The sequence below is a fragment of the Cetorhinus maximus genome, chromosome 12 (assembly GCF_964194155.1).
Source record: "Cetorhinus maximus chromosome 12, sCetMax3.hap1.1, whole genome shotgun sequence".
Lineage (NCBI taxonomy): Eukaryota > Metazoa > Chordata > Chondrichthyes > Lamniformes > Cetorhinidae > Cetorhinus > Cetorhinus maximus.
The window spans coordinates 100,377,882-100,403,105 of NC_135890.1; the positions used below are offsets into that span (position 1 = coordinate 100,377,882).

The following is a 25,224-nucleotide window of genomic DNA, read 5'->3' on the forward strand; positions in this document are numbered from 1 at the left end:
CACACACTCGGTGATTACAGAGTTCAATGCCCTCTGCCAGAACAGCGGACATCTCCGAATTCCGACCGATTGCAGAAGCTCATTGGCAATTTATTCAATAAAAGCTGGGCCTCTGAACCCTGTACCTTTGTCGTCATCAGCAGTGGCAGAGCTCGTGCTGGCCCCTCAGCTGGGCTGATTCATGGACAGTCCACCTGCCCTTGCCTGTCCTCACTCTGCTGTCTGAAACGCCCGTGGAAAAGCAGATGAAAATTGCATAAGCAGTTCTAAAAAGGGAATGGTTTCTTAATTTCATGCCGGAGGCAGTCTCTGAGCTTCTGCCAGGGAGTTGCACCAAGGAGTGGAGGCTTGCTACAGAGAGGCCCAAGGCCTGCAGCTGCCTGGTGTACTCCCTTGAGTAGGGGGGAGTCCTGCTTGCGGTATCTTTGAGCTTTCTGCTTTGCCCATCCTAGATCAAATGAGGAATTGGCTGGGGGAAGCTCTGGCTGGAAAACATCTAGCCCATAGTTTATTCATCTGTGCTTATAGTTCCTGATAAACATATTCTTGACTTTTGCCTCTTGTGGGCTGTGGAAGCTTGTGAAATAAAGTATGTGTCTGATCCTTCCCCCTCTATACTCACTGGGTCATAAACTAGAGCACAGTTCATGAAAACTGACTCACCAAGTGGCAACGGCAGAATTTGTTTAACAAAGTATAACATAACTGCCAGTTCAGTAAACCAGAAGACATAGCCAGTGGCTTTCAACTAATCCTTTTAAAGAGCTCAAATTTGAGAAATTGCAAAGCAGCATTAGATTTCCCTTCTCCTTTCTCATTTGGGATCTTCTGACTTTTTATATAATGCATTGTTTATGTTGTCTTGGCAGTAGAACATCTTAGTAGCACAAAATGTGAAAAGCTGTGAAGTATCTTTATTCTTATAAATGAGATGGTGGTAAAGCCCGACCCCTCACACTTTACAGCACTTGAATAAACATGTTGTGGGTATTTGGGAGCTCCTGGTTTATGTTCTAATTACTTTTTAGATTTTTTTTTTCAGTGCTACCGTTACAATATCATGTTCAGTCATCATCAAGCGCCAATAAATAATCACTTGTTGGACAAAACCAACTTTTTATCTTAGGCACTAGAACTGTACTAAATCACAATTTATTGAATGAGCACTAAAACATTCTTCCAATTGCTTGGAACTCTTGCCAGCATAAGTTTAATACAATAAATCTTGATCTTGAATTTTCTTTTTATTCATTCACGGGGTGTGGACATCGCTGATGAGGCCAGCGTTTATTGCCCATCCCTGATTATCCTTGAGAAGGTGGTGGTGAGCTGCATTTTTGAACTGCTGCGTTTCATGTGCTGTGGGTGCATAGTGCTGTGAGTTGTGGAGTTTCAGGGTTATGACCTATGAATAATGAAAGAATGGTGATATATTTCCATGTCAGGGTAGTGTGACTTGGAGCTGGTGGTGTTTCCATGTACCTGTTGCCCTTGTCCTTCCAGGTGGTAGAGGTCGCAAGTTTGGAAGCTGCTGTTGAAGGAGCCTTGGTGAGATCCAGCAGCGCATCTTGTAGATGGTACACATTGCTGTCACTGTGCACTGGCGCTGGAGGAAGTGAATGTGGCACGCTGACCGAGTGGGCTACTTTCTCGTGAATGGCATTGAGCTTCTTGGACCTACACTTGCCCAGGCAATTCCATCTTGGCTTATGTCTTGTAGATGGTGGAGAAACTTTGGGGAGTCAGGAAGTGAGTTACTTGCTGCAGACTCCCCAACCTCTGATTTGCTGTTGTGGTCAAGGTATTTATGAGGCTGGTCCAGTTAAGTTTCTTATTAACGTTAATATAAGTTGAACATATGAATCCAGCAATATATAGTTTGGCATGTAGTGTGAATGATTTAAGTGAAAATCTAATTCAAATGACACCAATATTTTTGAGTGGATCTCAATGATACTTGTTTAAATTAATGACTGCAGTATAAATCTATGCATTTTTCTCTAGCTGCTGGAGTATGTTATTCAAAGATACCTTCCTTTTCTAACATGTTGGCGGACACCTACATGTGATTTTGTTCAATCTCAACTGACTGAAAATGGAAATAACAGTTTTATCACTGACATGTTTTGCAGCCTGAAATGAATGGCTGGATATTTGCACCATTTTCAAAGAGGAATCGTCCTAGGAAGATCTCAATGGTCGCATTTGAAAAAAAGTATTACATTTAAAAAGCACCTTTCAAGACCACTGGATGTCTGAAAGAACTTTATAGTCAATGAAGTCCCTTTTTCAATATTGTAATATAGGATACACAACTTGTGCTTATCACAAACAGCAATGTGATTGTTTGGGTTTGGAAATGCAATACTGTACTGACTAACTGCCTTACCATAGTCATGTGACTCTGCCATCAGGCACTCTGCTGTCCTTATATTTGAAACAGGGATAATGACCAGATAATCTGCTTTTTGTGATGTTGATTGAAGGATAACTATTGGCCAGGAAACCAGGGATATCTCCGCTGCTCCTCTTTGAAACGTGGAATCTTTTACATCCACCTGAGAGAACAGATTGGGCTTCGGTTTTAATGGTTCATCTCATACTCTGTTAGTACTGCGTTGGGGTATCAGTCTTGATTTTTGTGCCCGAATCCTGGAGTCAGTCTTGAACCCAGTGTCTTCTGACTCAGGTAAGAGTGTTACTGACTGAGCCACACCTGATTACCTGGCTTTATTTCCCAACAGAGTTTTTTTTTCTGCTGGGAAGTTTATCAAAAGTTTGCGTGATTTACAGACTATTCATTTAAACGGTTAAATTCCTAATAGGTACTCCCAGCAGATGAGATTAGTTAGTAAATTGAGAACTGGAGTAGCAATAGGCTGGTCTTGGAAAATAAATGAGAAGTCAATATCAATTATTGTTACTAAAAAAAAATTACATGAAACTACTTGTGACAGTTGAAATGTCCACAGACAGAAAAGCTGATTGCAGACTTTTGCCAGTGGTTGCTAGGTGATGTATGGCAGTGGCTATTGTGTGGTTCTTTCAGTTTTGTTTGTTCACCCTGTGAAAACCAACTAATATCCAGGATGGTAAATCTCCACAGTATGGGCAGAATTTTCTGCCTGTTGGGCGGGCGGGCCCGACCCAATCTCCGGTGGGCGAGGAACCAATCCTTGGCGAGAAGCAGGCCCCGGCGCCATTTTAAATGGGCGGGCCAATTAAGGCCCGCCCAGCGTGACGTCCGGCGGGAAGCGTCCACTCTATCTATTCCCCTCATAATTTTGTACACCTCAATCAAGTCACCTCTCAGACTTCTTTGTTCTAAGGAAAATAACCCCAACCTATCCAATCTCTCCTCATAGCTACACTTTTCTAACCCTGGCAACATTCTTGTAAACCTCCTCTGCATTCTCTGTAGAGCTATTACATCCTTCCTGTAATGTGGTGACCAGAACGGCACACAATACTCCAGTTGTGGCCTTGCCAGTGTTTTATACAATTCCAACATTATATCCTTACTTTTATATTCTATACCTCTGCCAATGAAGGAGAGCATTCCACATGTCTTCTTTACAACCTTGTCTACTTGAACTGCTGCCTTCAGGGACCTGTGTACTTGTACGCCAAGATCTCTCACTTCATCTAACCCTCTTAGTATATTCCCATTTATTGTGTAATCCCTGTAACTGTTTGACTGCTATATCTTTCCTTTCCTTTGTAAACACAGAGACAAAATATTCATTCAAAACCCTTCCCATAGCCTCTGCATCTATACACAAGTTTCCATCTTCATCTCTGATAGGTCCCACTTTTTCCTTAACTAACTTTTTAGCATTAATGTATTGGTAAAACATCTTTGGGTTATCTTTAACTTTACTTGCTAATCTTTTTTCATGCCCTCTCTTTGATTTCCTTATTTCCTTTTTTACTTTATCCCTGCACTTCCTATATTCATCTAGGCTATCTGCAGTGCTTAGTTCTTTGTGCCTATCGTACACTTTCTTTTTTTGTTTGATCTTCCCCTGTATTCCTCTAGACAACCAGGGAGGTCTAGATTTGGCAGTACCACTCTTATTTTTGTAGGGGACATGTCATGATCTCGGGACATTTTGAATCGCTTCAAGTCTGTGAAGTACTTTAAAATGTAGTTACTGATAAAATGTAAGAAATCAGGGGTCAAATTTTGGTTGAACTTAGTCTATCAATGGCTAAAATGGTTTGCGTCTATCAATGTAACATAACAAAAACAACATTTATTTTACCGAGTTGAAGCCCCTTGTAATAATCTGAATTTACTCACATAAAGAATGTTGAGTTCCAAACTGCATGATTTGCAAATTTTGAAGTTATAATGTCCTTTGTTATGGCTGAAATACATAAAAGTGGAAATATCCTGCTCATGGTAGGATGGTTGTTAATATGGTTAGAGTGTAAGTGAGCGTCACTGGAGCACCATTTCTGTAATTTGTTCTTCCCGTCCTTTAAGTGGGGTTAAGGCTATCTTCCTGTTTCGTTTTGTCCACTTCTTGTCATCTTGTCATTTAAATTATGACACTATTCAAAGAAGAACGGGATGCTCTGCCAGAGTTCTGACTCTATTAATTTCCTCAATTAACACTACCAAATCCAAATTAACTGGTTATTAATCTCATTGCTGCTTGTGGGACACAGCTACGCACAAAATGGCTGCTAGGTTCACTCATGTGACAAACGACTGCACTTATAAGAAATTTATTGCATGAGGCACTCTGGAACCCCAAGCCCCCAGTGATTGAATCTCTGAACTGTTCTGAGTGGCTGGAGCAGCTGTTAAGACTGCTACAGTTAACCTCAGTGTCAATGGCAATGAAAGGGCAATCAAATAGGGGCTCTGTTGTAGGGTGGCCGAGTTGTACTTTTAGTGATAAAGTTGACCTGCAGACACTTCTTGGGTAGAAACATTAAGTTTATTTACATTATACTCAGCAGCAACTACACGTGTGCTTTCAACTCCAACTCTAACTCTACACTAACTGCTGAGGTAGCCCACGCTACTCTCCTATTGGTTACTACAGATCATGTGATCTTCCTTAATGAGTATTACTCTTAAAGGTACATTGCACACTAAATAAAACCATAATTACTACATTCCTCCCCGTTTAACTCAGCTATACACAGTATTTACAAGTACATATTTTTCAAGACAACATTAAATTTACACTGGGTAAGGAATTTACAAGTTCAGTCTTTGAGGTGGTTTCCTGGTACGTGTGGAACGTCGCAGCTCCACAACTTCTGATTCTTTGTCTGGAACCTCCTTTTCCAGAGTTGCCTGAACATCAGGTGCTTCAGTGGGCACTTGCAGTTCTGTATCCTCAACTCTTACAGGAACATCAGACATGTCAGTCCTGGGTTGAGTATTCTCAACAGGAAATGCAGACCCAGTCATGGTCACTGGTGGAACCAAATCTTGGTGATTTGTCTCTCACTTCCTTAAATGGTCCACATGTTTCCAGATGATCCGGCCTCCCACCTCCACATGGTAAGTTTGAGCTCCAGTCACCGCACTTATTTCACCCGGTAACCACATTGCTCCTTCCCTGAAAGTTTTCACATATGCCGGCTCGCCCACAGTAAATTTCCTCTTGCAACTATGCCAGTCGTGTCTAATTTTCTGGCTTCCCTGACTTCTTTCCACTTTCCCCTCTAAGTTCTGCATTATTAAGCTCAATCTCATCCTGAGATGGCGTTTCAACAATAACTCTGCAGGTGTGACACCTGTTGTTGTGTGAGGGGTAATCCTGTAATGAAAAAGAAAGCGTGTTAGCTTGGTTGCCAAGGAATCACCAGTTAGCTTTTTCATGCCTGTCTTGAACTTTTGAACTGCTCTTTCAGCCAGTCCGTTTGAGGAAGGGTGGTACGGTGCAGTTTTCACGAGTGAAACCGCTGAGACTGATAAACCGTTGCAACTCAGCACTCATAAATGCCATGCCGTTATCGGAAATGACTACTTCTGGTAGGCCATGAATGGGAAAACTCTGACCTAGTTTCTCAATTGTAGTGCCCGACATTGGGTGACTTCACCTCATATACGTCCAATCACTGTAATGGGCATTGATAATGAGCAGAAACATTGTTCCCAGGAAAGGTCCAATGTGTAACCGCACCCAGGGTCTACCTGGTCACTCCCATGGGTGTAATGGAGCTGTCGCTGGCAACATTTGCAGTTGCTGACATTGCACACAGCGCTTTACTAAACTCCCTATTTCACCATCCACCCCAGGCCACCGTAGATAGCTGAGTGCTATGGTCTTCATTTGGGAAATTCCTGGATGGGCACTGTGTAGTTCAATTAAAAGTGGTTCCCTTCCCTTTGAAGGAACTATCATTTGTGCTCTCCACAATAATATGTCATCCTGGCTGGTCATTTCATACTTGAGATAGGACTGGGTCCCGACTTGTCCAGCCTCTGATCTAGCAAGCACATACCAGTGAGGGACCTAAGAAATTTAACAGTAAAACAAGTTCCTGCAGAACTGGGATGGTGCTCATCATTTTCTTGTAAAGGCAAATGACTAAGGGCATCGACGTTTGCGATTTGATTGCCAGGCTTATGTACAAAAGTATGCTGCCAGAATTAAAGCCCATCATTGTATTCTTGCTGAGGCTATGGGTGGTATAGCCTTGTCCACACTAAACAATCCTAGCAATGGTTTGAGCTTGGCATACAGGTCTTCGATTTTTGGAACGGGGTGCCTGTCTTGCTTAGCTACTTTATTAACTATCAGTTTGTAATCTCCACAAATTCGGACGCTTTGTCGGGTTTAAGGTTGGGGACAATGGGTGCTGCCCATTCTGCGAATTGAACAGGTTGTATAATGCCCAGTTTCTCTAGTCTGTCTAGTTCAATGTCGACTTTTGCTTGCAGGGCATATGGCACCAGTCTCACCTTCATGAGGTAAGGGGCTGCTTCAAGATCCACGTGGACCTTGGGCTGCAGGCCCTGGATTTTCCCCAGTTTGTCCTTAAAGATGGTGGCATACTTTCTAAGTAGCTCTGGTAGCCCACTTGTTCTCAACTGGAAAATTTCAGCCTATTCTAACTTAATCTCCTTTAACCGATCTCGCCTCAGGAGGCTTGGCCCTTCAACTGTGACCACCATCAAGGGTAGCTTTGCCGATAGGCTTCAAAAATGGACAGTTACTCTGCTTATGCCTTTTACTTGAATGTCTTCACCCGTATATGTTTTTAGCTTGGCGGCTGTTTCTTCTAAACTTAACTGATGTTCACCATTATTGAAATATCTGAAGGTATGTTCCCCAATTACTGTAGTGGAAGCTCCCATGTCCACTTCCATGCTAACAGGTTTGCCATTTACTTTCACTGCGACAAATATTGGTTCTGTCTTTCTAACTTTCAGATTAAACAATGAGTAAATGTCTGAATTTGTTGTTTCAGGCTCTTCTACACTGTAGATTTTGTTGGGCTTCTTCTTTTGTTTACAAGCCTGCTTGAATCTTTCCTTGCACTGCCTCAATATATCTCCATTTCTGTGACAGTAGAAGCATTCAATTTTTTTAAACTACCAATCGCTAAAAGACTGATTATTTCCACCTCTATTAAAATTATTCTTTGATTTCGCTGCAAAGTTATTTTTCTTTATTCCTTGGCTAGCTTCTTTCCCACTTCTCGGCAGAGTCTCGCTTTATCACACCACTTTCGGCTAGGGTTTCCCACCTGATGTGGAGGACAGCGTCATTTTGCGCACACTGTATTGCTTTCGAATCTCTTACAGCACTTTCCATGGCCAGCACTATCTCTAGCACCTTCTTGAAATCCAGACTCACTTTGGACAATAATCTTTTCTGAATAATGACCTCTTTCACACCATACAGTAAGCGATCTCTGAGCGTGTCGTTCAGAGTCGAACTGGACTCCGAATCTTCTGTTAGCTGCTTCAAATTTTCCACATAGCGTGCAACTGTCTCACCCTGGGTCTCTATTTCACGAATTAATTGTGAACCTCTGCATCATGACTGAGGACTTGGGTTGAAAGTGACAATTCATCAAAATTCTTTGAATCTGGGGCACTGGGTGCCATTAAACTTTGAATCGAGACTATAGGTTTTGATCCCATAAGTACTCAAGAGGATCGCTTGCCTCTTCTCTTCCCCCGTAATCTCGTTTGCTTGAAAAAAGAACTTGAGGCGTTCTATGTATTGAGACCAATCGTCTATGGCTGGTTCAAAAGGATCAATTCTCCCAAATTGTAGCATTTGAGAGAGGATAACTTCTTCAATTCTAACGGAACTTGCTACTTACAATCACTGGGCAAGGTACAGTGCTGATTTATTTTAACTTGATTCCTTCTGTTTAATCCTGTTTTATCCTTGTTGCCAGTTTGTTGTAGGGTGGCTAAGTTGTACTATTAGTGATGGAGTTGATCAGCAGACACTTCTTGGGTGGAATCATTAAGTTTATTTACAATATACTCAGCAGCAACTACAAGTATGCTTTCAACTCCAACTCTATCTCTACAGTGACTGCTGAGGCAGCCCGCGCTACTCTCCTATTGGTTACTACAGATCATGTGATCTTGTTAGGCATGTATTATTCTTAAAGGTAAATTGCACACTAAATAAAAGCATAATTACTACAAGCTCTGTTCCTGATTATTACTCTTGCTAGCAAATATGCTATGCAGATATCAGGTACAGACAGATTTGGGCTCAAATTAATACTTTGTTGATCAATTAATTTGCCCAGACCCACTATCTAAATTTGCTGAGAAGGATAGCTACTGGGGCAATGATCTGGAAAGATCTGGTGGCCAAAGTAATAGCGCACAACAGGAGTACAGTTCAACAAGGATTAGAGAAAATCCATGGAATAGCTTTGCACATTGAAGGGCAGACCCACTTCATTTATTAATACCAAATGTTGGTACCAGATTTCATAATTAAAATAAGTGAGTAAGGATCACGTATCTAAGTTAACTCAAGGACCCCAAATGGTGTTTAGTTGACGGTTATTTGAGATCGAAAGGATTATAACATTTGATTGCCAGAGGAATGTTATAGTTTAAGCTGAGGAACCCGTGTGCTTTATTTCTATTATGCAGTTTGCTGCACCGGAGGGTATTTGAAAAAGAAAATTAAATTTGAGGATTATGAAATTGATACCTTACCTCCACCTTTTTCTCACACCCTGTCTCCAGGTCAAATAAAGCAGCATACACAATAGTGAGCCTATTATATCCATCGCTGTACAGCCCTGGGAAATGGATTGTGCACTTATAGTTCCTTCAGTCCTGGCCATGGTGCTCCTTCACTCGTAGTTTTAAAACATGGTTTTACTTTCCAAGTTGTTGATGGATTGCTAATGATGGGATTCTGTGACTGACAATGCCTTATTGAAGGTAACACCTCCTTTATGAGTTAGCTTGGCTTGGTTAATAGCACACCTCTTGAATCAGAAGGCTGTGTTTAATTCTCGCTCCAGGACTCGAGCTCATTCTCTAGACTGACAGGTCAGTGCAATGACTGAGGGAGCAATACATGGGCCGGGATTTTCCGTGCCTGCTGGCATTGGGCGTGTTCGGTGGCGTGAGCGGATAATATGGCGCGATCGTGAAACCAGTTTGCGATCGTCCGCTCAGCCCATTGAAGGCGGGCCATGTTTCCCGCCATCGGACATCGGGAACCCCCATAATAATACATCTGCATATCATTATTAGGCCAGTCCACCGGAATAGTCCCCCCCACCCCGCTGGATTGTCTGCCTACGTCGACAGGAAAACATGCTGACATGGGCCACAACAGCATATATAAGGCGTGAACTTGGCTGGCTGCACTTTGCTCAGGACTTCAAGGTTTGTTTGCCTACCTATCTTCAGTCAACACTCGCAGTCATCAGCGCCAGGCTTCACAGCATCACATCACTTTTAGGGAGGCACACAGCAGGTCTCTACCTACCAGATCAGCCATATGTGGGTGGCTTTTCAATGGCTGCAGGGCTGGGCTTGCTTGGGGAAAGGGGGAGAAATAGCCTCATGCAAGGGAAGAGGCTGCAAGACAAGAAATGTACTGCAGAAGGAGGGTATCTCAGGGTGTGTGCGGGACACATGTTGATCTGTGAAGTGGCCTCAAGATGGTGAGGGCTGAGGAGGCAGTCCCCAGAGGAGGTGAGGCCAGATGGAGATGTGAGTGTGTGTATGTGTGAGAATGGGTGGTGATGTCCCTTGAGCTGGCAGTGAGTGAGATGCCAGTGAATGTGTGGTGGCCTTGAGTGTGTGAGCTTAGGGTGATGAGATAGTTGCCATACTCTGGCTGCACAGATGACGTCATTCACTCTCTTATCAGCATTGGATGGCCAACCTCTTCTGTGAAGCATTGGCACTGATCACCACTGCCATTGCCTACCATGGCAAAGTGGTAATGTTGGTGCCCTCCTGCGGCCAGAGTGATGCAGTGTTTTGAATTTTTTTCAGCAGATGAGGGGTTTTATTTGTGGAGAGGTCCTACTGCTGGCCAGGCACTCTCAGATTTAAGTATCACGCAATCATATTGTGGACTTAAAGAAAAGTAATAGGATTTGAATTCAAACTGTCCAGATTCAGTTCATTTGGGATTTTTCTCCCTAGAATTTCAGCTGAATTTAAATCGGGAGCCCCTACTGCTCTGCAAATACTGAAATGAGTGTAGAATGTAACACCGTACTTGACCTGTTATTGTTTCCCTTGTTTGCCTTCACGAAATGATCTTCCTCATTGTCAACTGTTGGAGCGAATGTGTGGTAAACCACTGCTGATGCTCTGATTCCAAATGGTGTCAGGTGGCACCGATTTTCTAATCCCCGGTGATTTTCTTTTGGACTTGGTACCTTGTACAAGTGTGCAAGACGTGAAATGCATTTGGATTAAATAATGCCATTGATTTTGGCACTTCAGTGAACTGGCTTTGCAGAAGTGGAGTTAAAAAGCAAAGTGCTGCAAATGCTAGAAATCTGAAAGGAAAACAGGTTTTTTTTTAGAAAAACTAGTGGTACAAGCATACGAACATACAAAAATAGGAGCAGAAGCAGGCCATTCGGCCCCTCGAGCTTGGTCCGCCATTGAACAAGATCACGGCTGACCTGTTTGTGTTCCGAATTCCACATTTCCAGCTACCTCCGATATGCTTCAATTCCCTTGCCAAACAAGAATCTATCTACTTCCGCCTTAAAAATATTCAATGACCCCACCTCCACAGCCTTCTGAGGCAGAGAATTTCAAAGTCGCACAACCCTCTGAGAAAAATTTCTCCTCAACTCTGCCCTAAAAGGGTGGTCCCTAATTTTAAAACAGTGCCCCCTATTTCTGGACTCACCCACAAGAGGAAACATCCTTTCCATGTCCACCTTGTCAGTACCGTTAAGGTAAAGTATGTCAGTCTAGTCACCCCTCACTCTTCTTAACTCTAGTGGAAACAAGCCCAGTCTGTCTAACCTTTCCTCATAAGACAGCCCACTCATTCCAGGTGTTAATCTAGTTAACATCGTCTGAACCGCCTCCAATGCATTTACATCCTTTCTTAAATAAGGAGGCCAATTCTGCACACAGCGTTCAAGATGTGATCTCACCAATGCCCTGTATAACTGAAACGTAACATCCTTACCTTTACATTCAATTCTTCTCATAATAAAGGAGAACATTCCATTAGCCTTATTAATTACTTGCTGCACCTGCATACTAACTTTTTGTGACTCTTGCATTTTGCTGGAATCGCAGCAGACCATTTGGCACCTTTGGGAGACTTCGGACAAGGTGATATTTGGGTATGGATTCTTCTTGCAAACTGAAAAATAAGAGACGCTTAATGTCAGACAGTCAGAAAAAGTCAACTAATTGAAGTTTACAGAGGCACTGAGACATTTAAAAAAACAAAGGCTCTGTAAAAAAATAAGGAAAATTAGAGAAGTAGGAAACTTTATGTCTAGTTTGAAAATGGGGACATAGCTAAAACCTGAACAGTGGCTAGTAGAAGGCAGAGATATTGTTTTTTTTTTATTCACCCATGAGGTGTGGGCATCGCTGGCTAGGCCAGCATTTATTGCCCATTCCTAGTTGGCCTTGAGAAGGCGGTGGTGAACTGCCTTCTTGAACCACTGCAGTCCATGTGATGCAGGTACACCCACAGTGCTGTTAGGAAGGGGGTTCCAGGATTTTGACCCAGCGACAGTGAAGGAACGGCGATATATTTCCAAGCCAGGATGATGAGTGGCTTGGAGGGGAACTTCCAGTGGTGGTGTTCCCATGTGTCTGCTGCTCTTGTCCTTCTAGATGTTAGTGGTCGTGTGTTTAGAAGGTGCTGTCTAAGGAGGCTTTGTGAATTCCTATAGTGAATCTTGTAGATGGTACACACTGCTGCCACAATTCATCAGTAGTGGAGTGAGTGAATGTTTGTGGATGGAGTGCCAATCAAACAGGCTGCTTTGTCCTGGATGTTGTTAAGCTTCTTGAGTGTTGTTGGAGCTGCACTCATCCAGGCAAGTACAGAGTATTTCATCACACTCCTGACTTGTACCTTGTAGATGATGGATAGGCTTTGGGGAGCCAGGGGGTGAGTTACTCGCCACAGGATTCCTAGCCTCTGACTTGCTCTTGTAACCACAGTATTTATATGACTAGTCCAGTTCAGTATCTGGTCAATGGTAACCCCCAGGATGTTGATAGTGGGGGATTCAGTGATGGTAATGCCATTGAATGTCAAGAGGTGTTGGTTAGATTCTCTCTTGTTGGAGATGGTCATTGCCCAATTGTGTGGCGTGAATGTTACTTGGCATTTGTCAGTGCAAGCCTGGATATTGTCCAGGTCTTGCTGCATTTGGACATGGACTGTTTCAGTATCTGAGGAGTCGTGAATGGTGTTGAGCATTGTGCAATCATCAGCAAACATCCCCACTTCTGACCTTATGACGGAGGACACTATCCTGACGAATTCCTGCAGTGATGTCGTGGAACTGAGATGATTGACCGCCCAACAACCACAACCATGTTTTTTTGTGCTAGGTATGACTCCAACCAGTGCATTGTTTCCCCCTGATTCCTGTTGACTCCAGTTTTGCTAGGCTGGGGCTCCTTGATGCCACACTCGGTCAAATGCTGCCTTGATGTCAAGGGCAGTCACTCTCGCCTCACCTCTGGAGTTCAGCTCTTTGACCATGTTTGAGTAAAGGCTGTAATGATGTCAGGAGCTGAATGACCCTGGCGAAAGACAAAACTGAGCATCAGTGAGCAGGTTGTTGTTAAGCAAGTGCCATTTTATAGCACTTTTGTTGACCCTTTCCACCACTTTTTACTGATGGTCAAGAGTAGACTAGTAGGGTGGTAATTGGCTGGGTTGGATTTGTCCTGCTCTTTGTGTACAGGACATGCCTGGGCATTTTTTCACATTGCCAGGTAGATGCCAGTGTTGTAGCTTTCACTGTGCAGAAGTTGAGCCTAACTTGGGTTGGGGGGTTGAAATGTTTTTATTGAGTAAGGGAGAGGGTTTAGAGTTGCAAACCAATGGTGATTGGAAGATGCTGTCACCTAAAACAATTCTAATTTGGAACATCATATATTGATATACCAGCTGCTGATTACCTGTTTACACTTAGCAGCCATTCAAAACCAAACTGTTTGACCTTGAGGAAACATCATGCATGGCAGCATTTTTTATTTGTTCAGGTGATGTTAGCAACATTGGCAAAGCCAGAACTAATTGGTCTTAAGAAGGTAACGATGACCCCCTCTTGAACTGCTGCTGATCATGTGGTGTAGGTGCACCCACAGGGAGTTCCAGGATTTTGCCCCAGCAGCAGTGAAGGAGGGGCGTTAAGAGTTCCAAGCCAGGATGGTGAGTGACTTGGAAGGAACTTGCAGGTTCCCATGCATTTGCTGTCCTGGCCCTTCTAGCTGGTAGTGGTTGTGGTTTAGAAGGTGCTACTGAAGGAGGCTTGGTGAGTTGCAGCAGTGCATCTTGTAAATGGTGAACATTTAAGATGGTGGGTGGGATGCCGATCAAGCGGATGGCTTTGTCCTGGATGTTGTCGAGCCTCTCCAGTGTTGTTGTTGGAGTTGCACTCATCCAGGCACGTGGAGAGTATCCAATACACTCCTGACTTGTGCTTTGTCGATGGTGGACAGGCTTTGGGAAGTCAGGTGAGTTACCCCATGTAGATTTCACAGCCTCTGGCCTTTAACTTCATCCAAGCTATTAACACAAGCATCATGTGGGAACTCAGCTAGATGTAATAAACTCTTGTTAAACAGTTTAACACGAGAAGTTTTTCTAAAAAAAAATATTAGTTTAGCACTACCTTAACATAGTATTTTAGTTGTAGTTATAATATTGTATTTGTTGTTGGCACTAAAGAGTGACAAATACCCAGGAGCAGATGTTTCCAATTCAGGCTTTCAAAAAAAGTTGGTAGAAGATTGCAGATGCCTGAACCATAATCTCCAAAGTTCTTTAGATTTGAGTATCATCCCTTTGGGATGGAAGGTTGTACCCATCACTCTCCTATGAGGGTGAGCGGGAAAACAAGGGCATTTTAGACCATACGCCTAACTAACAACTATTGCTGGGAAAGTACTAGAGGCAATAATTAAGGATAAGGTGACTGAGCACCTTGAAAATTTTCAGCTGATCAGAGACCCAACTTGTGTTTGTAAAGGATAGGTCATTGCTGATTCAATTTTTTTTGAAGACATGACTGATAAACTCGTGGGCAGGGGATGTCCATCAATGTTATTTATAAAGACTTCCAGAAGGCATTTAATGAAGTCCCTCATAAGAAACTGAAAAAGAAAGAGTAACATTGATATAGCATCTATCATGAACACGGAACCTCTCATAAACACTTACAATCGATGAAGTACTTTTGAATGAAGTACTTATAATGTAGGAAACATGGTGGCCAGTTTGTGCTCAGTATGCTCCCACAAACAGCAATTTAATGACCATATGATCAGTTTTTTATGATATTGGTTGAGAGATAAATATTGCCAGGTCACTGGGGATAACTCCTGTGCTGTTCTTTGAAATGGTGCCCTGGGAGCTTTTACATCCATCTGAGCAGGCAGATGGGACCTCAGTTTAATGGCATCTCCAAAAGTGCAGCACTACACTGGAGTGTCAGCCTTGGTTTTTGTGCTCAAGCCCTGGCATGAACCTGTAACCCTGCAACTCAAGAGGTGAGAGTGCTACCAAGTGAGCCACTGCTGACACTGTGCTTTTTTTTTGCTTTTTTAAATTCGGAAACTGTTAGTTAAAGTTGCAGCCTACAGGTGTGAAGGCAAGTTATTAACCTGGTTAGGAAATTGGCTGAGTGATAGAAAACAGGGTGTGAGGGGTGATATGGACCTCAGCATCACCACCATGTGGTCAATATGTCCTCCCTAAGGTTTGGTGCCCAGAACTATTCTCAGTATTCCAGCTGTGGTCTAACCAGGACATTGTACAGCTGAAGTGTAACTTTACCCCCTTGTATTCTAGTCTTCCAGTTATAAAGGCTGGCATTCTATTACCCTTTCTGAATATATTTGTACCTGTTCATGACTTAATGATTGTGTAACTGGACTCCCAAGTTTCTTTGGACCTCCACTGTTTCTAGCCTTTCACCATTTAGAAAGACCTTCTTCTATCCCTTGTAGGTCCAAAGTGGATAACCTCACACATGCCTACATTGGAAATCCATTTGCCACAGTTTTGCCCGTTCACTTAACCTACTAGTATCTCATTGTTAATTTATGCTTCTATCTATGCTGCTTTTGAATGATGAAGGGGCCTGATGATACATAAATATGTTAATGCAAACTAGGAGCAGGAGTAGGCCACTCGGCCCTTCAAGCCTGCTCCGCCATTTAATAAAATCGTGGCTGATCTGATTGTAACCTCCCCAGTAGCCTTTCATCCCTTGTTAATCAAGAATTTACCTAGCTCTGCCTTAAAAATATTCAAAGACTCTGCTTCCACTGTCTCTTGAACAAGAGAAAGACTCTCAACCCTCAGAGGAAAATTTTTCTCCTCACCTCTGTCTTAAATGAGCGACCCCTTATTTTTAAACAGTGACCCCTAGTTCTAGATTCTCCCATGAGAGGAAACATCTTCTGTATATCCACCCTGTCAAGACTCCTCAGGATCTTAAAGGTTTTGATCAAGTCGCCTCTTACTCTTCTAAACTCCAGTGGATGCAAGCCTAACCTATCCAACCTTTCCTCATAAGACAACCTGCCCATTCCTGGTATTAGCCTAATAAACTTTCTCCAAACTGCTTCTGATGCATTTACATCTTCCTTAAATAAGGAGGCCAATATGGTACACAATACTCCAAATGTGGTCTCACCAATGTCCTGTATAACTGAAGCATAACCTCCCTACTTTTGTATTCAATTCCCCTCGCAATAAATGGTAACTGGGGCCACAATTATTTACAATATATATTAATGACTTTAGCTGAGGGAAGTGAATGTATTATCGCCAAGTTTATGGATGACATAAAAATAGGTGGGAAGACAAGTGGTGAGGATGACACAGAGTCTACAGAGGGATATAGACGGGTTAACTGAATGGGCAAAAACTTGGCAGATGGAATATAATGTGGGAAAATGTGAGGTTATGCACTTTGGCAGGAAGAATAGAGGAGCTGAATATTTTTTAAATAGAGAAAGACTGCAGAAGGCTGTAGCACAGAGGGATTTGGGAGTCCTCGTGCATGAATCCCAACAAGCTAACATACAAGTTCAGCAGGCAATAGGAAAGGCAAATGGAATGTTGGCCTTTATTTCAAAGGGAATGGAGTATAAAAATAGGGAAATCTTGCTAAATCAATGCAAGGCACTAGTTAGACCACACCTAGAATACTGTGAACAATTTTGGCCCCTTTATCTAAGGAAAGACACACTGGCATTGGAGGCAGTCCAGAGAATGTTCACTAGGTTGATCCCAGGTATGGAGCGGTTTTCTTATGAGGAGAAGTTGAGTAGGTTGGGCCTGTACTCATTTAGAAGAATGAGAGGTGACCTTATTGAAACATATAAGCTTCTTAGGGGGCTTGACAGGGTAGATATTGAGAGGTTGTTTCCTCTTGTGGGAGAGTCTAGGACCAGAGGGCATAATCTCAGAGTAAGGGGTCGCCCATTTACAAAAGAGATGAGGAGGAATTTCTTCTTTGAGGGTGGTGAGTCCGTGGAATTCTTTACCACAGAGGGCTGTAGAGGCTTGGCTGATAAGTATATTCAAGGCTAAGACAGACAGATTTTTAATCAGTAAGAGAATCAAGGGATATGGGGAAAAGACAGAAAAGTGGAGTTGAGGATTATCAGATCAACCATGATCTCATTGAATGGTAGAGCAGACTCGATGGGCCGAATGGCCTGCTTCTGCTTCTACTTCTACGTCTTACGGTCTTCTGGCCTAACATTCTATAAACTTTCCTAATTACTTGCTGTATCTGTATACTAGCCTTTTGTGATTCATGCACCAGGACACCCAGATCCCTCTGAATCTCAGAGCTCTGCAACCTCCCGCCATTTAGGTAACATGCTTCTTTTTTTTTGCTCCTGCCAAAATGGACAATTTCACATTTGCCCTCATTAACTCCATTTGCCAGGTCTTTGCCCACTCACTTAACCTATTTATGTCCCTTTGCAGCCTCCTTATGTCCTTAATGTGCAGATTGAAGGAGAATGAGTGAAAACAAAGTTGAGATTCCATTCCTTAACATACTTACTGACAGCTGTAACCGTATTTGCAGAAACAGGAAAGCTTTCTACATAACAGCAGTCTTGCCTACGCTATCATCTTTTCAGACAGCAGAAATAGCAAGCGTCTTAAACCCTGAATGGGTCAATAATGTTCTTGAAAGCAGGGTCTGCACAGGAAATAGCACAGGTTATAAACTAAACAAACAGACATTCACCACTACACCAGTACCTTTTATTTATCTGTTGGCGTTTTAATTCCAAAATATTCCTTTGGTACCTAACAGTGTAAGCCAGCGATTCTGTCAAAGTAGTGAACAAACAACAATTGTGTAAGGGATGTAATGTCAATATTTATACTCTGACATTTTGCAGATTGTAGTTTTGCCAAGTACTTTGTAAGTGAGATGCTCATTTAGCCCTTAAAAATGTAGGAATCTAGAAGGGCAGAAGTCAGAGGACTGTCTTCAGTCTTTCAACCCTGAAAATGTTTGTTCAGCTGAAGAGATGCACACAGGGTCATTGTGCGCTGCAGCTTCAGTCAAATGACGCACTTTGAACAGGTGCTAGAATACAACCTCATTTGCTTATATGTATATATGTGTGTGTGTATTTATATAGAAATAGAAATTTCTTGTTTAATATTGAACAAGAGAATAAATTTTTGGTGACTTTTCAGGCAGATTACTTAAATCAGCGTTAATGTACGCCTTTTTCTTTTAACGTTCTTCCTTCATTTTTTTCCCTTTCTCATTGTCTTTAGCAGTTGAAGGAAATAGACTCCAGACTCCTGCACAACACTTGGCACTAATGCAAATTTATCTGGCAGATAGCATGAATGATAAAGGTGAAGGGGCAAATTTTGTTGGGAGTAGGGTTGGGAGTGGGTGGGGGGTGGTGGGGAAGAGAACTGATTTAGTTCCTAGAGTGATTAGTAACTGATAAAGACTCATCCCCTTACATAATGGAACAGGATAGTGTCATGCTGCTGTTTGGCTTTGGAACCTGCTAGCTTGTAATTGCTAAGTGAGCACTGTCATTGCTTTCTCTGAAGATGAACTTGTTTTAATACAGTGGTTCACTTCACAACAATTATTTTATATTTTATAAAGAGTTTTCTTTCTGATTTTGAAAAGTAAAGCTACTTTTTCTGACACCTCTGTAAAATGCCTTCGTACATTTTGCTATATTAAAGATGCTATTCAGATGTGACTATTTCAATGCTGTCCTGTCCAGTCTCCTACCTTGGACAAAAATAAAAATAAAAATACCTGGAAAAACTCAGCAGGTCTGGCAGCATCTGCGGAGAGGAACCCTGGAGCCTTGTTAAACTTAAGCTCATCCAAAACTCTTCTGTCTGTATCTTAACTTGTACCAAGTCCTGTTCGCCCATCACCCCTGTGTTGCACTGGCCTATTTTAGTTTTAGTTCCTGGCCTGGCAGCTCCTCGCTTTTTAAAATTCATGTCCTTGTTTTCAGATCCCTCCCTGGCCTAGCCCCTTTCTATCTCTGTATAACCTCCTCTGGCTCTATAACCAATCTGGGATCTCCTGCATCCCTCCAGTTTTGACCTCTTGCATCTGATTTTCTTTACTCCCCCATTGCCATCCATACCTTCAGCTGCATAGACTCCAAGCTCTGGAATTTGCTCCCCTCAGCCTCTTGGCTTGTCTATCTCACCCATTAAATCACCACTTAAAACTTGCCACTTTGACCAAGCTTTTTGTAACCTCAGCATTGTTTCAATTCTCAAACAACAGTGTGTAAGTCACCAGATCATGACAGCACATATCTTGGGCTGATGAAGGAAGCTAAAGAGGTGTTAGTAGAGGCCCACAAATGTTCAAGAAAGGGGGAAGGATAAGCAAGGTAGCTGTAGACCAGATGATTATGGTAAACTTCATTCTGTGGGCTAAATTGGAATCCATAACGCAAGGTCATATTACTGACAATTTAGAGATGTGTGGGACAATTTTGAAGGGTTTAGGTACAGACTATTTTCTTTGCTTTGCGGAGTCAGTTCTGGGAAATTGTCAATTTAAGAGAATCACTGAGTGCAAGGAGAGTGATTAGGATAAATGTCATTGCATGGAATGTTTTGCCATAGGGAATAATTAAGGCAGAGACCATTGCATCTTTCTTTTTAGGGAAGAGTAAATAAATATTGAAAACCGAGGAAGATGGAGGGCTATTGGTTGACAGGAGGGCACGATTAGTTCTGGGTTTCTATTGACACAGTGCCACTGCGCATATGAGTGGCTGTGAAGTTGAACGGTTCTAACAGTGCAAAATGCAATCTTGCGCATCCATAGTCACTTTGCTGTACCTTCGTTTCATGCATAATGTAAAGGAGCAGCTTCTAGTGTATCGAAAGACCCAATAAATGTTCCACATAATTGCAATGCAGTAACATGGAGCTGAAATAAATCATTCCAGTTGTTTGCACTGCTGCTCAAGCTAGAATTCTTATCTGGCTGGGAAATCTGCTCTGATCACTTTGGAACTGGCAGCTGAACATTTTTGCCTTTTTCTAAGGAATCTCAGCTGCTGTACTGTAATTACCTTCCCCTCTGTCCCTCCAGGTATCCCTGATTAAAGAGCAGGCTTAGCAGGACACATGAGGGTCATGGCCCAACATTTAATGGGTCCTGTTACCTACAATCTTCCAATTGTTATGTAGTAATCTCATCAGTCATTTGATATGTTTGGAAGAAGAAAGGGGAGGGAAAATCAAAACAGAAAGGCTGGAAACTTGCTATTAGTTACAAATGGTGCACACACTAGACAAATGCATGAGGCAAGCTTCATACTTTTAACCCTGAACCAAAGAGATAATATCAAAACAGGAAACTCCCTAAAGCGTTGCACCTTTAGATTTGACACCTATTCTCCTGCTCTCTAAATTGGGTAACCTCGTCCATCGCAGCTCATTCCTTCTTGATGACTAAATAAGGATAAAAAGAAACTGCACAATGAGAGTTAAGAGGATAAAGCCTCTTAGATTTAACAGGTATGACAAATATTGACTTCGTACCTTCCACATTTTAACGATTGGAATAAACTAAATTTATTTCTGGGCTATGTGACGCCTGACCCAGTTGTGTGATCGTTACATTTCTTTGTCATAGTTTTTAGAGCTACGTTTTAACCAATTGCCAGAATTGAGTACATTTTATTACTTTAACTCTGGACCAAACTCATTGGGCAGAATTTTACGGCAGTGGGATTTTACGTTCCCGCTGAAGTGAAAGGGGTTTATAATGGCTCGCCGCATTTTACAGCCCCGTCCCTGCCGAAATGGGACCGTAAAATTCTGCCCATTGAGTTTTGAAAGCCTTGTTCACATTGTGCATGAAATGAAGGCAGAGTGAAATGACTACAGAGAATATTTTCTGTATTTGGTTAATGAGAACAGTAGCTGAGATGAGCAGAAACTCTGGAAGGTAGAACAACAACTAGTGCTTTTCCCAAGTTGCTCCACAGGCGTATTAACAAACAATATTTGACACTGAGTCATGTAAGGAGATATTAAACAGATGATCAAAAGTTTGGTCACAGAGGTAGGTTTCAAGGAACATCTTATAGACAGAGAGAGAGAGAGAGAGAGAGTTAGAGAGCTTAAGGAAGAGAATTTGAGTTTGGGGCCCAGGCAACTAAAAGCATAGCCACCAATGATGGGGCAGTTAAATCAGGGATGCTCAAAGACCCAGAATTGGTGGAATTCAAAAATCTCATAAGGTTGTGGAGCTCGAGACAATGCCAGAAATAGGGAGGGGCTAGACCATGGAGGGATTTGAAAGAATGAGAATTTTAAAATTGAGGCGTTAAAATTGAGCTTGTGCCATTTGTTCTTTTTTCCATTTTCACTGGTTATCTTCTGCCTTATGAACCAGCTTCTACAGAAAGATGCAGCAGTTTACTGTTGGGGGAGTGGTGAGGAGGGGGCAAATTAAAATAACCAATTTAGTTGAAGTTAATTCAACAATGCAGCAATTAAAGGGTTTTAGCAGGACAATTTTCCAGCATGGAGTTTTACTGCATTCGTTATAATAACTGGCGCATGGTTGTCATTAATGAGAAGAATCTGTCCAGTAGTATGGGCTCCAGTGGTGACTTGAGTTCTTAAAACTGCTCACCATCATTTAATCAGTTTTGGCCCAGAGGCACTTGAGCAATAAACGACCCAGAAGTTTTGATGGGTTGCCCGGCAGTGTGTCTCACTTTCCCTTATGGGAAATCATAAATTGCAAGGTTTGGATATATAGCTCATCATAATAGGCACAAAGAGGACCAGAACTAACCAAAAGATTCTTTAAACATGAATTTTCAATGCAGTCTAGAGAAGGCGATGCTCTCTCTTACTTCATGGGCAGGATTTTTCCGTTGGCGTGCGGGGGCGGGACCCGCATGCTGACATGTAAAATGATGCGCGGTGATGTCGGCAGGTGTCCCGACGTCACTGTGTGTCATTGCGATATTTCGTTGGGCCGGCGCGCGATGACATCTGATGCGCGCCCGCCATTAATTAATGGGCCACTTAGGGCCCTTGAGGCGCCAATCGATGGCGATTTTTCGGCGCCCTCCGATCTTCAGGATGTTGCACGGGCGCAATGGGTGAGCGGGTAGGACACATTTGTATAAACCTCATCCATGGGCAGGATAAGAAGGCTCAGTGGGGTCGCGAGTGTGCTCTGTCAAATATTTATTTTTCAAAGTTACTAATACTTGCCTGTGTGAGCTGCAATACTTCAAAACGCATACCAGCTGCTTGAACTGGAATCACAACCTTCAGGTCAGCACTCTGCAGTGAGCAATCTTTTTTGAGCCTGCTGGTTTCAGGAAGCCTTCCCATAGCCTGGGAACAGGAGCTGAACTCTCCGCTGGAGGCACCTCCTCTGAGGAGGAAGGGAGGGCTAGAAGGGGGAGGAGGCCAAGAGTGCACATTCAACCTCCAGGGGAGCCACCTTTGGGAGGACAGGCGCAGACACAAGGGGTGCAGGACCAAGAGGTAGTCCAAGGCAGAACAGGCCACAGAAGATGCCACTATCCTGCTGCCAGGGTTTACAGGCGGCGAAGCAGCTACCTCAATATGTCTGGGGTGCAGTACCGAAGGAGGCTCCGACTGTCAAAGAAGACAGTCAGCTATATCTGTCAGAGGATTGGCCCTGAGATCTCTGCTAACTGTGTGGGTGGACACTCCATGCCAGTGGCTCTAAAGGTAACAGCTGCCCTCAACCTCTATGCCTCTGGCTCCTTCCAGGGCTCGGTGGGTGATCTTTGCGGTGTCTCCCAATCATTTTTACACACTTGTGTCAAGCAGGTTACAGACACTCTGTTCAGGTGTGCATTAATCTTCATCCGCTTCTGTTGGGACGAGGCAAGCCAGCCACAGCGAGCCAGAGGCTTCGCAGCCATTGCTGGCTTCCCCCGTGTCCAGGGTACTATAGACTGTACACATGTGGCCCTCAAGGTGCCAGCAGGTGAGCCCGGTGCCTTCGTCAACAGGAAGGGCTTCCACTCCATGAACGTGCAGAGAGTGTGTGATCACAGGATGCTGATTCTACAAGTCTGTGCAAGGTACCCAGGCAGCTCCCACGACGCTTACATCCTCAGACACTCCCAGGTGCCGGGGCTCTTCAGTGCTCCAGCCCGGCTGGATGGATGGATGGATGGATGGATGGACAAGGGCTCTCCCCTCAGAAGGTGGCTCATGACGCCTCTCCAGCATCCAAGAACAGAAGCTGAGCAGCGGTACAATAGGAGCTACGGCACCACAAGGGCTGTGGTGAAGAGAGCCATTGGTCTTTTCAAAATATGCTTCCGATACCTGGACCGTTCAGGGGGTGCACTCCAGTACCCCCCAGATTGTGTGTCGGTGATAGTGGTTGCATGCTGCGCTCTCCACAATCTTGCGCTGGAAAGGGGGGACGCTGTGGACGATGAAGACGTAGACATATTGGTTGCGGATGCACACGATGAGTCCAGCAGTGAGTCTGAGGATGAGCAGGCACAGGGAAATGCTGAGGGGGTAGACGCTGACCCGGGCATACTCCAGGGAGGCAGGGACACCCGGGGAGGCTTTAATCCAAAGAACCTTCAGCTAGCACACCACATATGGACCTCCAGGTCAAGCCTGGGCTGCAGGCTCCATACTCGATACCTGAGTGCAAAATCTGCGTGGTTAGGAACATTAACTAAGGGCCTTGTTAGTAAAGCTGAATGTCCCACAAATCACTCTTAACATTATTGATAACCATCCACCTGCAGAAGAAAAGAGGCACCCTCAGGCGTGGTGACATGTCTGAATTTAATATTATAACCAAAGGAACTTAAGAGAACAAAATGACAAAGGTGTTCAACATCACACCAACTCATAAAGACCTCACTGAGGGCCAACACAAAAGCACCAGTGATAAACCTGCGGTGTGCCTAAGGTGCCTTATGTTTACGTTTTCGGGTGCTATGCCTTGGTGCTGACCCATCACTGGGAGTGGCCTCTGAGACAGCCTGCTGACTCTGCTGTCCTGTTGGCCTCGATGACCTTAGCGGTCGTCCTCTGGCCCATGGAGCCTGTGCTGGCCCCGCCTAGGAGGGAGCTGCCAGTTCCGCAGCTGGTATCTCCCCAGTCATCGCAGCCTCATCGGATGCAACGGTCACTGGCAGAGGAGCGGAGGAGCTGCTGCCCTCATCCGGAGTGCCCTGAGAGGAGTCCGCAGAGACAACAGGCAGCTGCTGCGCCAATGTGAGGTTGCTTCGGACCTCCCTGCTCACCGTGGGTGGATGGGCACTGAACTGGGAAATTTGTTGTCCAGACCATCTCCCACACTGGCATTGACCAGCTGAGGTCAGTGCCAATGTGAGGGCTTGTTGGTCCGAGTGCATCCCCAGGAGGCCTTGATTGTTCTCCTGGAGGAGCCTCTCCATGAGAGTCGCCACTCTCTCCATGGAGGACGCATGGCGCTTGGCTATGAGGCTCATTGCATCAGCGATGGTCCATGTGACTCCTCCACCATGGACACCAAGCCAAGCACAGCCTCATGTATCTTCCCCAGATGCTCCCACACACCCGGCCGTATTTCCTGCGCTTGCTGCATCGCGGATGGCTCCAGAGGCACATCATCAGGCACCGACTGAGCATGTGCCTGGTCCCCTGCAGTCCTCCGACTGCTGGCGCCATGGGCACTCTCTGTCTCCGCCAGTTCCACCAGTGACTGTGACGTGCCCTCACCGCTGTGCCCCGGGACACTAGCCGATGATCTAATTCCCATTGAGGTGCTAGTATCTGTGCTGGTGCCTGCCTGGCAGAGATGGTGTGACACTGGTGAAACTTCAGGGCCCTCAGGTGTGAGAGGGGGCCTCTGCTGCTCCTCCTCCTGGCCCTGCTCCACTGATGCTGAAAGGAAGAACAAGGACATTTGATTAGTTAACGTGGAGACAATGTCAATGTGCATTCCTGTCCCCCGGATCATTAAGCGCTCATCCTTCCATAAGCAATGGTCAAGCCATGTTGTAAACTT

The 25,224-nt window shown here is 43.9% G+C and overlaps 1 protein-coding gene across 1 annotated transcript in view; it reads left to right on the top strand.

The window, feature by feature from the left end:
• emid1 (EMI domain containing 1) overlaps positions 1-25,224 on the top strand; it is a 386,658-nt gene that overhangs the window by 89,569 nt on the left and 271,865 nt on the right. The window lies entirely within an intron of this gene.